The sequence below is a fragment of the Moschus berezovskii genome, chromosome 1, assembly GCF_049115385.1.
Source record: "Moschus berezovskii isolate FMDL1 chromosome 1, NW_MosBer_1.0, whole genome shotgun sequence".
Taxonomy (NCBI): Eukaryota; Metazoa; Chordata; class Mammalia; order Artiodactyla; family Moschidae; genus Moschus; species Moschus berezovskii.
This window is the reverse complement of record NC_142460.1, coordinates 88,954,896-88,966,988: the sequence shown is the minus strand read 5'-3', so window position 1 is coordinate 88,966,988 and position 12,093 is coordinate 88,954,896.

The window sequence follows — 12,093 nt, the reverse complement described above, 5'->3', positions numbered from 1 at the left end:
CTGGTGTCTCCTGCATTACAGGCAGATTCTTTACTAGCTGAGTTACCAGGGAAGCCCTTGTATACTTTACGATATGTAAATCATATCTTGATTTTTTTAAAAGTTCAAAAAACTAAGGGTAGAATGAATCAGCTAATCTTCAGAATTCCTTGTATCTCCTGAGTCCAAGACTAGCTAAAAGCTCCTGAGTCCAGAGGAAGGCTGAACTCTGCAGAGATGTGACTGCCAAAAGGGAAAGAGTCCAGGAGAGGAAGGAAGGAAGGAAGCCATGCGCCTATGAGCCGGAGAACCAGAGGGCAGGGGACTGAGAGGGAAAAATAAAAATTGCCAAGAAAACAAGCCATTTCATCCTGCAATTGAAACAAGCTAAAATGAGATTTATGTCCCTTCTGGGAATGTTTAACAATTCTAAGCTTCACTCTACTTGAAATATTAGGAGAATAGCACAGGGCAAGTGCTGTCCCTCCTCCATTACAGCCCTCAATGGAAACCATCCATTCTCCAGCAGCAGCCCCACAGGGCCAGCCTGAGAAACTTCTCGTCCTGAGGTTTATTGTGAATTGTGCCGCCACCAGATATTTGTGTAGCCAGTTCCTCTCCATCATCTGGGCTGAGGTGAAGACTAGCACAAAGACCATTTTCTGGTATTTAAGCATGGATAAGAATTGGCCAGAACAAAATAGAAGGAATGCTGAGTCAAAGAAGCCAGACACAAAAGAGTATATTCTTTTGTATAATTCCACTTATATGAGCCACAAGAAAGGCAAAAGTTCTTCTTTGTTATAAGTCAGAATTGTGGTTACCTTTGAGGGAAGGATGTGGGTAGTCACTGGAAGGGGTCTCTTGTGGTTCTGGGGTTCTGTTACTCCATCTGAGTACAGGGTACCTGGGTATGTTCACTTTGTAAAACTTCATCACACACTTTCATAGGTTATGCTATCCTTAAGTTATATTTGAATAAGAAGTTCACAGGTTAAAAAAAAAGAGGAGAAATGAGATGGAGGGAAAAAGAAGTCAGCACAGCATAGGGATAGTGGAAGGAGGGGGAAGTCTGAAGATGAGATAGCTGGGAGATCATTAGTAATCCCTACACCTGGGTGAGAAGCTAGTCCTCGCAGAGCGCCCCATGCTGCTCACAAGCATTTGCCTCTGCTCATTGAGGGATGTCACTCCACCTGCATCCCCCCATTTTGGCTGATACCCACCCAGCTTGGGTAACCCCTCCCCCAAGAGCTTCTTCTGACACTCATCATTCTCCCACCAACACGCCCAGCAGTCTGGGCCTAAGTGTCCCTTCTCTGTGCGCCCACAATTTCCCATGTGGAGTAAGGTCCTTAAGAACATGGACTGTGATGAATTTATAGAGACAGAAAGTAGAACAGTAGCTTCCAGGAGATGAGAGGAGAGGGGACCTAGGACTTAGTTTGAATAATTACTGAATTTCAGTGCTGTGCTCAATCACTAATCAAGTCCGACTCTTTGCAACCTCATGGACTGGAGCCCATCAGGCTCCTCTGTCCATGAGATTTGCCAGGCAAAAATATTGGAGTGGGTTGCTTTTTCCTTCTCCAGGGTATCTTCCTGACCCAGGGCTCAAACCCATGTCTCCAGCATGGGCAGGGAGATTTTTTACCACTGAGCCACCAGGGAAGCCCAGAACTTCAGGGGACTGATGAAAAGGTTTTGGAGATGGATAGTGGTTGCCCTACAATATGAATGCACTTAATAAGCATTGAATTGTAGACTTTAAAATGGTTTAAAGTGGAGGATAGTCTTTTCAACAAATGGTGTTGAGAAAACTGGATATCTACACACAAAAGATTGAAGTTGGACCCTTACCTTGAATCATATACAAGAATTAACTCAAATGGGTCACAGACCTGAATATAAGAGCCAAAACTATAAAATGTTTTAGAAGAAAATATAAGTGGAAAGTTTCATGACTTTGGATTTAGCAATGATTTCTTGGATATGAAACCAAAAGCACAAACAACAAAAGTAAAAATAGGTAAATTGGACTACATCAAAATTAAAAACTTCCATGCATCAAAAGTCACAATTAACAGAGTGAAAATGCAACCCACAGAATGGGAGAAAATATTTGCAAATCATATATCCAATAAAAGGCACTAAAGTAAACCAAAACAGAGGCCACAGTTGGAATATAACCAGAGACCTAATGCTCATAGGCACATGTAAGTGTCCTGATTTTCCCAAAAAACTGACTCTGACCTTAAACAAAGCTTAAACTTTCTTCATGTCAATGTGATCTTATGGCTTCCTAGCCAATTAACTACAAATAAGCAAGCTTATGCAATGAAAAGAAACGTGAATTACTAAGAACCAGTCATAATTAAAAACAAGGTATTCCTCATTCATACTTCATAAACTGAGCTGCAACCGGTGAAAACAAGCTTCTGAGGTCTCCCTGTTCTTTAACAGCTTATTTCTTGCTCAGTAAAATATTCATATCAAGTAAAGCTGTCTGGATTTTTTTTGACAGGGGTAAATATCCAGAATGTATAAAGAACTCCTTCACCTCAACAGTAACAACAGAAACCAACCAAGAGCTTCAATAGTTCTCCGAAGAAGATATAAAAATGGCCAACAAGCATATGAAAAGATGCTCAACATTACCAATCAATAGGGAAATGCAAACTAAAACCACAATGAGCTACCACCTCACACCCATTAGAATGGCTAGTGCATACAAGCAAACCCTGAAAAAACAAGTGTCATCAAGGATGTGGAGAAGACCAAAAAAGAACCTCAGAGATCTGGGTTAGCGTATGTCCTTCTGAACAGGGGTATAGAAGGGACAGCTTAGGAGTCTGCCCCTTGTTTCTGTGGCAGGCCTGGAAAGAGTGTGCTTGGCTATTGAATAATAATTAGTAACTCATTATTGGATATTGATTGAACATGGGCTCATTGCAGGGCCTCCCTCTGACATTTCATTTAAAAAAATATCATGTTAAAAGACCAGTCCTCAAGCTAGTAGGAGTACTTCCTACTTGTCCTCTCTGGCAGTGATCCTCAGTTCTTCCCACTGCCTCACCCCGCACCCCCACCCCTTCCTCCTGCCTGTCCTGACTCCAGCTAGCAGGATGTTTAGACCTGAGGTCCCCCCAAGCTGACCCCTGGGCCTTCACTTAGAACAGTCGTCTTCCCTGTGTGACTGGGTTCCCTCTAAGCCCCTAGCACTCTACCCAGCCATGTTCCCCTGGCCTGAACCCCAGGGTGAAACCACAGCAGCCTGATGTTGTGCTTTGTCCTTCTTTGTGCTGGTCAGGTCTCCGAGACCATGTCCCTGATGTTTCTGTATGTTTTTCAGCTTCTTTTTTTCCTCAGGACTTTGTTCTCTAACTGGCTTCAACTACAGGGCCCCAGGCTTGAGCTCATTAAAAAAAAAATTGGCTTGCTAAAACTAAATCCAGAGTTGACCTTAGATGATCCGTTTTCTTCCTTAACAACAGTGTTCACCTTACTAAAGACCAAGCTTGCATCTAAAGCCAAGTGTCAAAAGCCAGGATGTCCTCACATCCTCTACCTGGTGGGTTCACTCTTCTGTTGATAGTCACACTTACGAATCAACACCTTCCTCCAGCATCTGACTCCAATGCAGGAGACCCAGGTTCGATCCCTGGGTTGGGAAGATCCCCTGGAGAAGGAAACGGCAACCCACTCCAGTGTTCTTGCCTGGGAAATCCCATAAATGGAGGAGCCTGGTGGGCTACAGTCCTGGTGGGCTACAGTCCACGGGGTGGCAAAGAATAGGACCTGACTGAGCGACTTCACTTTCACTTTCTTTCACTTTCCTCCACCATACATCTCTGGAGAGTCCCTAGAACCATCCCGGATGGGTTTCCAGGATGAGAGCTCTGATATCTGGCTTCCAATGAAGCATGTAAACTTCACTTTGGTTTTTCTCCACCCGGTGCTGACACAAACATGATGTAGCCACCCTTGCCTTTGATTCTCCAAGGCAAGCACAAGCACAAGGATACAGCAGAGTTTCATTGAAGGATTTATTGATTACGAAGGAGAGTTACATTATCATGCAACTACTAGGCAATACCACAAATGGCAAATGACCTAAATGGAATATGTAATAAAAGCCCACTGCACACTCCCACCCAAGGAACTCCTTGCTGGCTAAGGCTTCTCAGACTCCCTGCCCACACACACACTGTGCATCACCTGTCTTGGGTTTCTGGCACAGAGCTCCTGAAACTCTTGGAATTCCCTGAGTGGTGACAGAAGTGCCTTTTGTCATCCATAAGAGCCTCTGTGGACCCCACAAGAGTTTATGCTAATGAGTGACTCAGGATGGGGCCCCTAGAAAGCTTCAAAATAGAGCAGAACCCATCAGTAAAAGGGCTTCCCAGGTGTCACTAGTGGTAAAGAGCTCGCCTGCCACTATAAGAGACATAAGAGATGTGGGTTCATTCCCTGGGTCGGGAAGACCCCCTGGAGAAGGGCATGGCAACCCACTCCAGGATTATTACCTAGAAAATCCCATGGACAGAGGAGCCGGGCAAGCTACAGTCCATGGGGTAGCAAAGAGTCAGACACAACTTAAATGACTTAGCACACACACACACCAGTAGAAAAGGGCTTCCCTGGTGGCTCAGATGGTAAAGAATCTGCCTGCAATGCAAGAGACCTGGGTTCAATTCCTGGGTCGGGAAGATCCCCTGGAGAAGGGAATGGCAATCCACTCCAGTATTATTGCCTGGAGTATCCCGTGGACAGAGGAGCCTGGCAGGCTACAGTCCATGGGGTCGCAAAGAGTTGGATACAACTAAGCAACTAACACTTTCACTTTCATCAGTAGAAAGACCAAACACCTGATTACAGAGTGGGAAATTATAGCCCCTAACCCAAACCTCCAGGGAGAGGTAGTGAGCTGGAGCTGCTGCTGCTGCTAAGCTGCTTCAGTCATGTCTGACTCTGTGCGACCCCATAGACAACAGCCCACCAGGCTCCTCCGTCCCTGGGATTCCCCAGGCAAGAATACTGGAGTGGGTTGCCATTTCCTACTCTAATGCATGAAAGTGAAAAGTGAAAGTGAAGTCGCTTAGTCGTGTTTGACTCCTAGCAACCCCATGGACTGCAGCCTACCAGGCTCCTCTGTCCATGGGATTTTCCAGGCAAGAGTACTAGAGTGGGGTGCCATTGCCTTCTCCGAGTGAGCTGGAGACTGAGATATAAAAACTCCTGAACAATAAGATTTCCAAGTTGGTGAACACATTCATGTGCTGGAGGATGATGCACGTGGAGAAGAGCAAGGAAGCTCTGTGCCCTCACAAATACTTTGCCCATTAGGCTGTAGCAGAGTGGAATCCTTTATAATAAGCTAGTAAACATAAGTACAGTGTTTCCTGCATCCTGTGAGTCATTCTAGTGAATTATCGAGCCTGAGGGTGATTGTGGGAACCCCCAAATATGTAGTCAACCAGACAGAAGTGTGGGTCTCCCAGGGACTCCATTTCTAGCTGGCACCCGAAGTGGGGGCAAACTTATGGGACTGAGCCCTTAACCTACGGGGTTCATGTTAAATCTGAGAGTCAGTGTCAGAATTGAATTATTGGATACCCATTAGAGAATCAGACAGGAGTCCTTCTGTGATGGGCATTGTCTTCTGAGGTGTGTGTGTCTGGAAGATCTGCAACTATGTAGGTCTTGGTGGGAGTCAAGATTCTGCCTCATATTAGAGGAGCCCCAAAGGCTGTGTTGCAGGCAGGATATGGGCACGTGATCCAAATCAGCCAGTCAGCTGCTTAGGCCAGAGTGACTATGTCTCTGGAGCAAATGCTACATAAACGCAGGGCATGTTTACAAGAGGAAGACCCAAGCTTGGGCAGCAGGTCACACACCCTTAACCAGTTGTTCCTTGGTGTGACCTTGGCTGAGTAGGTTTCCAGCCTGATTTTCAAGTCTAATCCTCTAACTGTCCTATAATGGTTATTGTTTAAAAACACATCCACAAAGTTTTGGTACTTCTCTCTCCAAGAGCTGGGGCTCACTTCTCCCTGCCCCTGAGGATGGACTAGACTTAGTGGCTCTCTTCTTATGAACAGAATATGGTGGAGTGACAGTGTATGACTTGCAAGACTAGGGCAGGAAAGGCACTGCAGCTTCCTCCTTACACTCTTGCTTGGATCCCTCACTCTGGGGGAGGCCAGCTCCAATGCCATAAGGACATTCAGACAGTCTCGTGGAAAAAACTCATATATCAGTACAGGGGATAAGAGCCTCCTATCAATAACTAATGAAGTACTGAGCTTTCCTGCCAACATCCAAACAAGCGAGCCATCTTGAAAGCAGCTTCCCGGCCCCAGTCAAACTTCAGACAATGGAAGCCCCACCTGATGTCTTGACTAACAAGCCTGAACCTTCCAGCTGAACTGCTCCCAAATGCCTGATCCACAGAAACTAGGAGATAATAAATGTGCATGGTTTTTAGCCTCTAACTTTTGGGATAATTTGTTATGGAGCATCAGTAGCTATTACACTTCTGGATTCTGTGAGTCACCAAAAAGCCTTCCAATGGTTTCTTTTTCTACATAAATTATCCAGTTTCTGTTGTTTGCAATTAAGAGCCTCGGCTGGTACTACTTATTTACATCTTCCTTGACCCCTGACCCACGGCCCCAGGCTCTCACCCTCCCCTTTTATCAAGCAGAGTAGTTCAGACTCAGGTTTCCCCTCTCACCAGCCTACCCAGGTTACTTCCGGGGGCTTTCACTTCCTCACTCAAGCAGGCTTTCCAAACATCTTCCTAGCTGCAAAGTCAGTCTCACCAGCCCCTGAGAAGGCAAACGCAGCTGCCGACCACAGGGGCACTAAATTGCTTCTAGCCTGTCCTCTCCTGTAAGCCTTGCCACCTGCCTTTCCCCCTCATTATCCGCTCCCGGCTCCCTTACAGGTTTCCTGTGATCTTGTCCTTCTTCCCGGAAACTGTCGGTTTCCCCGGCTTTGCCCTGGCTGCGTGTCTGCCCTACACCTCCTGAGTGCTCTCTCCCTGTCTTTCATTCTCTCACTTCCTGTCAGGCGCCCACTGGCTTTTCTTCCGCGGTGCTCTCCTTCAGCCGCCTCGCAGTCTCTGCTCTACAGCCAGCTACTCTCCTGAACGCCAGGACGTGCTTCTTTCTGTTTAGTTACTCTAGTTAGCTCTGTCACCGGTACTTTGGCTCAGGGCTGATGTGTGAGAGCCACTCAGCTTCTCTCCTGCCTGCCCTCCTTCCATCTGTGCTATCCTCTCCCTTCTTGAAGCCAGTCTCAAATCCCCTCCTCTACAAGTCCGTCTCCGTTGCTGCCCCATGTTCTCAGCTGCTGAGTTCAACCGCATCCCTTGCCTCAGCACCCCTCAAATCTCTCTCCAGTCACTCAGGCTCTGCACACCTCTCAGACTGGCCTCTTGCAGGAACATCCCTCTTTATTATCCCCGCTGCTTCCCATCCGTGTTCCCCCAAGCAATCTCTCCTACATACAGCCTCCAGGGCAATATTCCTCAGGAATAGTCCTTATCCTACCATCACTTCACTTAGAAACTTTCTATTACAGTCAACAGTTTCAAGTCCCAACTGCATGTGAATTATTTATGATTCTTTGCATAAAACCTAGTGGAACCAACATGTGCCAGTTTAAACTGAAAATGGGATTTGATGACATAGCTATGGGTGGGATCTCACAGAACTCATGGGCAGGAATGCAGCCAAGCCTCAGACCTAGAAAACTCTCAGGACTCCATGGTGTTTTCTGACAATGCCTTCTCTGCCTTTTTTAGCATCTGCCCCTCCCTCTCCCCTGCAGACTCCAGCTCTCTCTGGTACTCAGTCACTTGCAGAAGATGCCTGCCTCACAGGAACCAAGGTTTCTTCTTATTGACACCATTCAAGAGACCACTCCCCAGGGGAAGGGAGTCTTTCAGTCCTGGTTTCCAGTTTGCAGGTATGCTAGTGAGAAATCTTCTGCTTGCAACTGAGGGACACCCAACATAATTATCCTCGGCAAAAGTGTCATTTATAGGCTTTGATAAACAAGCTTTGGGACGGGCGGGCTTGTGTGAGGCCTCCTGGATAGGAGGTTACAGAGACTGAATGTCATTTCTCTCTCCATTTCCCAACTCTGCCTGTGAGCGTCCTTTTCTTAAGGTAGACCGACTCTACCTAGTATCCACATGTTAAAGGACACTAGTGACACCTGTTTGATCTTGCCACCTGAGAAGATTGGCTCTTTTCCATAAATTCAAATTTAAGAAAAATTCTTAGAGTGGACTTGAATTGATCCAGCTTGGGCATGACTCCATTCATGGGTTGGGTGAGAGGGGCACTTGATAAGGGTAGAGGAGAAAGCATAGACTTTGGAGTAAGACTGCCTGGGTTTAAATCCTGGCTCTGTTACTTATTAGCTGTGTGACTCTTCGTAATTAACCTCTCTGTGCCTCGGTTTCTTTGTCTGTAAAATAGGGATAACAATAGGATCCATCTCACAGATTGCTACTAAGATTAAATTCAGAGTGCTTAGAATAAAGCCTACCACATGGTAAGACTCTAAGTGTCAGCAATGACAATAATGATGGTGATGATTATGACAACAACCACAGCAAGGGAGGACAAGAGGAGACACATTCTTTGTGAACCATATGTGTGAGATGGGAAGAGAAGTGCAACCAAAGGAGTGTGTGTTAATTTTCTAGAACTGCTGTAACAAAGTCCTGCAGACTGGGTAGCTTAGGATGGAAATTAATTGTGTCAGCTCTAGAATGTAGAATCTGAAGTCAAGATGTGGGCAGGGTGGTTCCTTCTTGGGCTGGGATGGAGAATCTGCTCCAGGCTTCCCTCCTCACTTTTGGTAACCTTAGACATTCGTTGATTTGTAGATGTAGGTTCTCTTGTGTCTTCATATCTTTCCTTTGTATGTATCTGTCTCTGTGTCTTGATTTCCTCCTCTTATAGGGACACCAGTGTTTTGGATTAGGGCCCATACCAATGACCTCATCTTAATCATCTGCATAGACTCTATTTTCAAATAAGGTCACATTCACGGGTCTTGGGGATTAGGACTTCAATATTATTTGTAGGTGGGGGAATGGGGACACACATGATGGTGGTTTAGTCACTAAGTCGTATCTGACTCTTGTAGCCTGCCAGGCTCCTCTGTCCATGGGATTCTCCAAGCAAGAATACTGGGGTGCATTGAAATTCCCTCCTCCAGGGGATCTTCCCAATCCAGGGATTGAACCTAGGCCTTCTGCATTGCAGGTGGTTTCTTTACCAACTGAGCAACCAGGGAAGCCCAACAATACTGGAATGTGTAGTCTATCCCTTCTCCAGGGGAATCTTCCCGACCCAAGAATCAAACCAGGATCTCTTGCATTGCAGGCAGATTCATTACCAGCTGAGCTACCAGGGAAGCCCATATAATTCAAATCATAACAGATGTGGGATAATGCTGGGGCAGACTAACATAAAGGTCCCCTCTGCTTCCAACTCCCAGGACCAAACATCTGATCAGCCCAGCTTGGGCCAGCGACTCATACCTCGTGCTATCAATAGTGTCTGGAGGGGACAGCAGGGACAAGGAGTCACACTGCACAAAGTGGTTGTGGACATGCCTCAGAGAAAGGGCTGGGAGATTGGCTTACCTGCTGGACACACATCTCAGGCGCTGTCCACTCCAACGTGCAGAGTGCCAGTCACTGGGAGATTCCTAGAGATGAGCAAGAAGACATTTACACTAGAGCAAGGGAGAAGGTCCCCTACAAAAGCACTAATGACAGGTACTACAGAATAAGTGCTCCAGTGGAAGCGCAAACAAGGCATCATGAGAACGTGAGAGAGGACTGAGAAGTCCCCCATTAGAAACCGAATGGAGGTGGGAGAGCAAAAAGAGCCTCTCTGGGGGAGTGAGAGTTGAGCTCCTCTTCAGTTCAGTTCAGTCGCTCAGTCGTGTCTGACTCTTTGCGACCCCATGAATCACAGCACACCAGGCCTCCCTGTCCATCACCAACTCCCGGAGTTCACACAAACTCATGTCCATTAAGTTGGTGATGCCATACAGCCATCTCATTCTCTGTCATCCCCTTCTCTTCCCGCCCAGAATCCCTCCCAGCATCAGACTCTTTTCCAGTGAGTCAACTCTTCGCATGAGGTGGCCAAAGTATTGGAGTTTCAGCTTTAGCATCAGTCCTTCCAATGAACACCCAGGATTGATCTCCTTTACAATGGACTGGTTGGATCTCCTTGCAGTCCAAGGGACTCTCAAGAGTCTTCTCCAGCACCACAGTTCAAAAGCATCAATTCTTCGGCGATCAGCTTTCTTCACAGTCCAACTCTCACATCCATACATGACCACGGGAAAAGCCATAGCCTTGACTAGACGGACCTTTGTTGGCAAAGTAATGTCTCTGCTTTTTAATATGCTATCAAGGTTGGTCATAATTTTCCTCCCAAGGAGTAAGCGTCTTTTAATTTCATGGCTGCAATCAGCATCTGCAGTGATTTTGGAGCCCAAAAAAATAAAGTCTGACATTGTTTTCACTGTTTCCCCATCTATTTCCCATGAAGTGATGGGACCAGATGCCATGATCTTTGTTTTCTGAATGTTGAGCTTCAAGCCAACCTTTTCACTCTCCTCTTTCACTTTCATCAAGAGGCTTTTGAGTTCCTCTTCACTTTCTGCCATAAAGGTGGTGTCATCTGCATATCTGAGGTTATTGATATTTCTCCCAGCAATCTTGATTCCAGCTTGTGCTTCTCCTCTTAGGAGAGGAAAATTAGGATGAATGAAGAAAATGTAAAGGTGAGAGAGAAAGAAGAAATCAAAGAATAGTGGGGAAGAAACCTACTGTGTCTGGGTATTCAAGTGAAAAATGAGACGTGATATCAAACAGTTACTGAGTAGTAACTGGGCCCCCAACTGTTTTATGCACTCCAAGGACATAATCTCTGCTGTCTTCACCACGATCTCGGTACATCACCATCACTCCTGTTTTCTGGTTTGTTTGTTTGTTTTTAATATTTTCTCTAGTTCAGTGAGTGCGGGCCAGTCTTCATTGCATTGCTTGGGCTTCTCATCTTGGTGGTTTCTCTTGTTGCAGAGCACGGGCTCTAGGCAAGCAGGCTTCAGTAGTTGCGGTACACTGGCTTAGTTGCTCTGTGGCATGTGGAATCTTCCCTGACCAGGGATTGAACCCGTGTCCCCTGCACTGGCAGGCTGACTCTCAACCACTGGACCATCAGGGAAGCCCATTGTCACTTCTGTCTTACCGATAGGGTTCAGTCACTTGTCCAGGTCACATAGCCAGGAGATGGTAGAGCTCAGGGTCTTATGTCACGTCTCCTATGAAAGATTAGGTTGGAAAGTCGGTTAGGCACAGAACATGGCTAGTTTTGCCAAGGATTGTGGAGTTTATTCTGGAGGGAATGAGAAGCTAATGAGGAACTGTAGATAGAGGATGACTTGCTCCAGTCTTTTTTCAGGATGACAGCTCAATGGCAGTGTGGAGGATGCTGAGGAGCTGAGAATCCAACACATGCCATCTTCCGCCCCACGGGGGAGGAGAAGAATTAACTAGTCATTCTTTTGTATAATACAGTACCAGGAGTTCCAGGGACTGTTTGCTGGCTCATTCGTTTTAATTTAAGTTTTATTGAAGCATAACCTACATACCAAAAAGTGTACAAATCATAAGTGTGGCTGGATTGATTTTTCATCAGATGAACACATCTCACAGATTCATTCTTCATATAACAATCCTGCATCCTTCCCTATCAAAGCTATCCCTGAAACCATCACTCTACCCCATCCTGCAGCAGGAAATCTCCTACGGCCTAAGATTCAATACATTCTGCTGGAGAATTATGCTGCCCTTGGAAAGTGGTGTAGGCCGTGGCAGAGCTGAAGGACTCTGAGTCACCCTGCCCAGGGGGCCTGGCTCCCCTCACTGTCAGAATGGCTTCATACAAGCTCCCTTACCTCTGTTGGGCCCAGAGTCTCTGTCTGTAAAATGGAGTCAATAATGGTAAGCTTCTTTTGTAATTATAGAATTTCTATAAATTCTTCTATAATTTATGGAAATTTATTAAA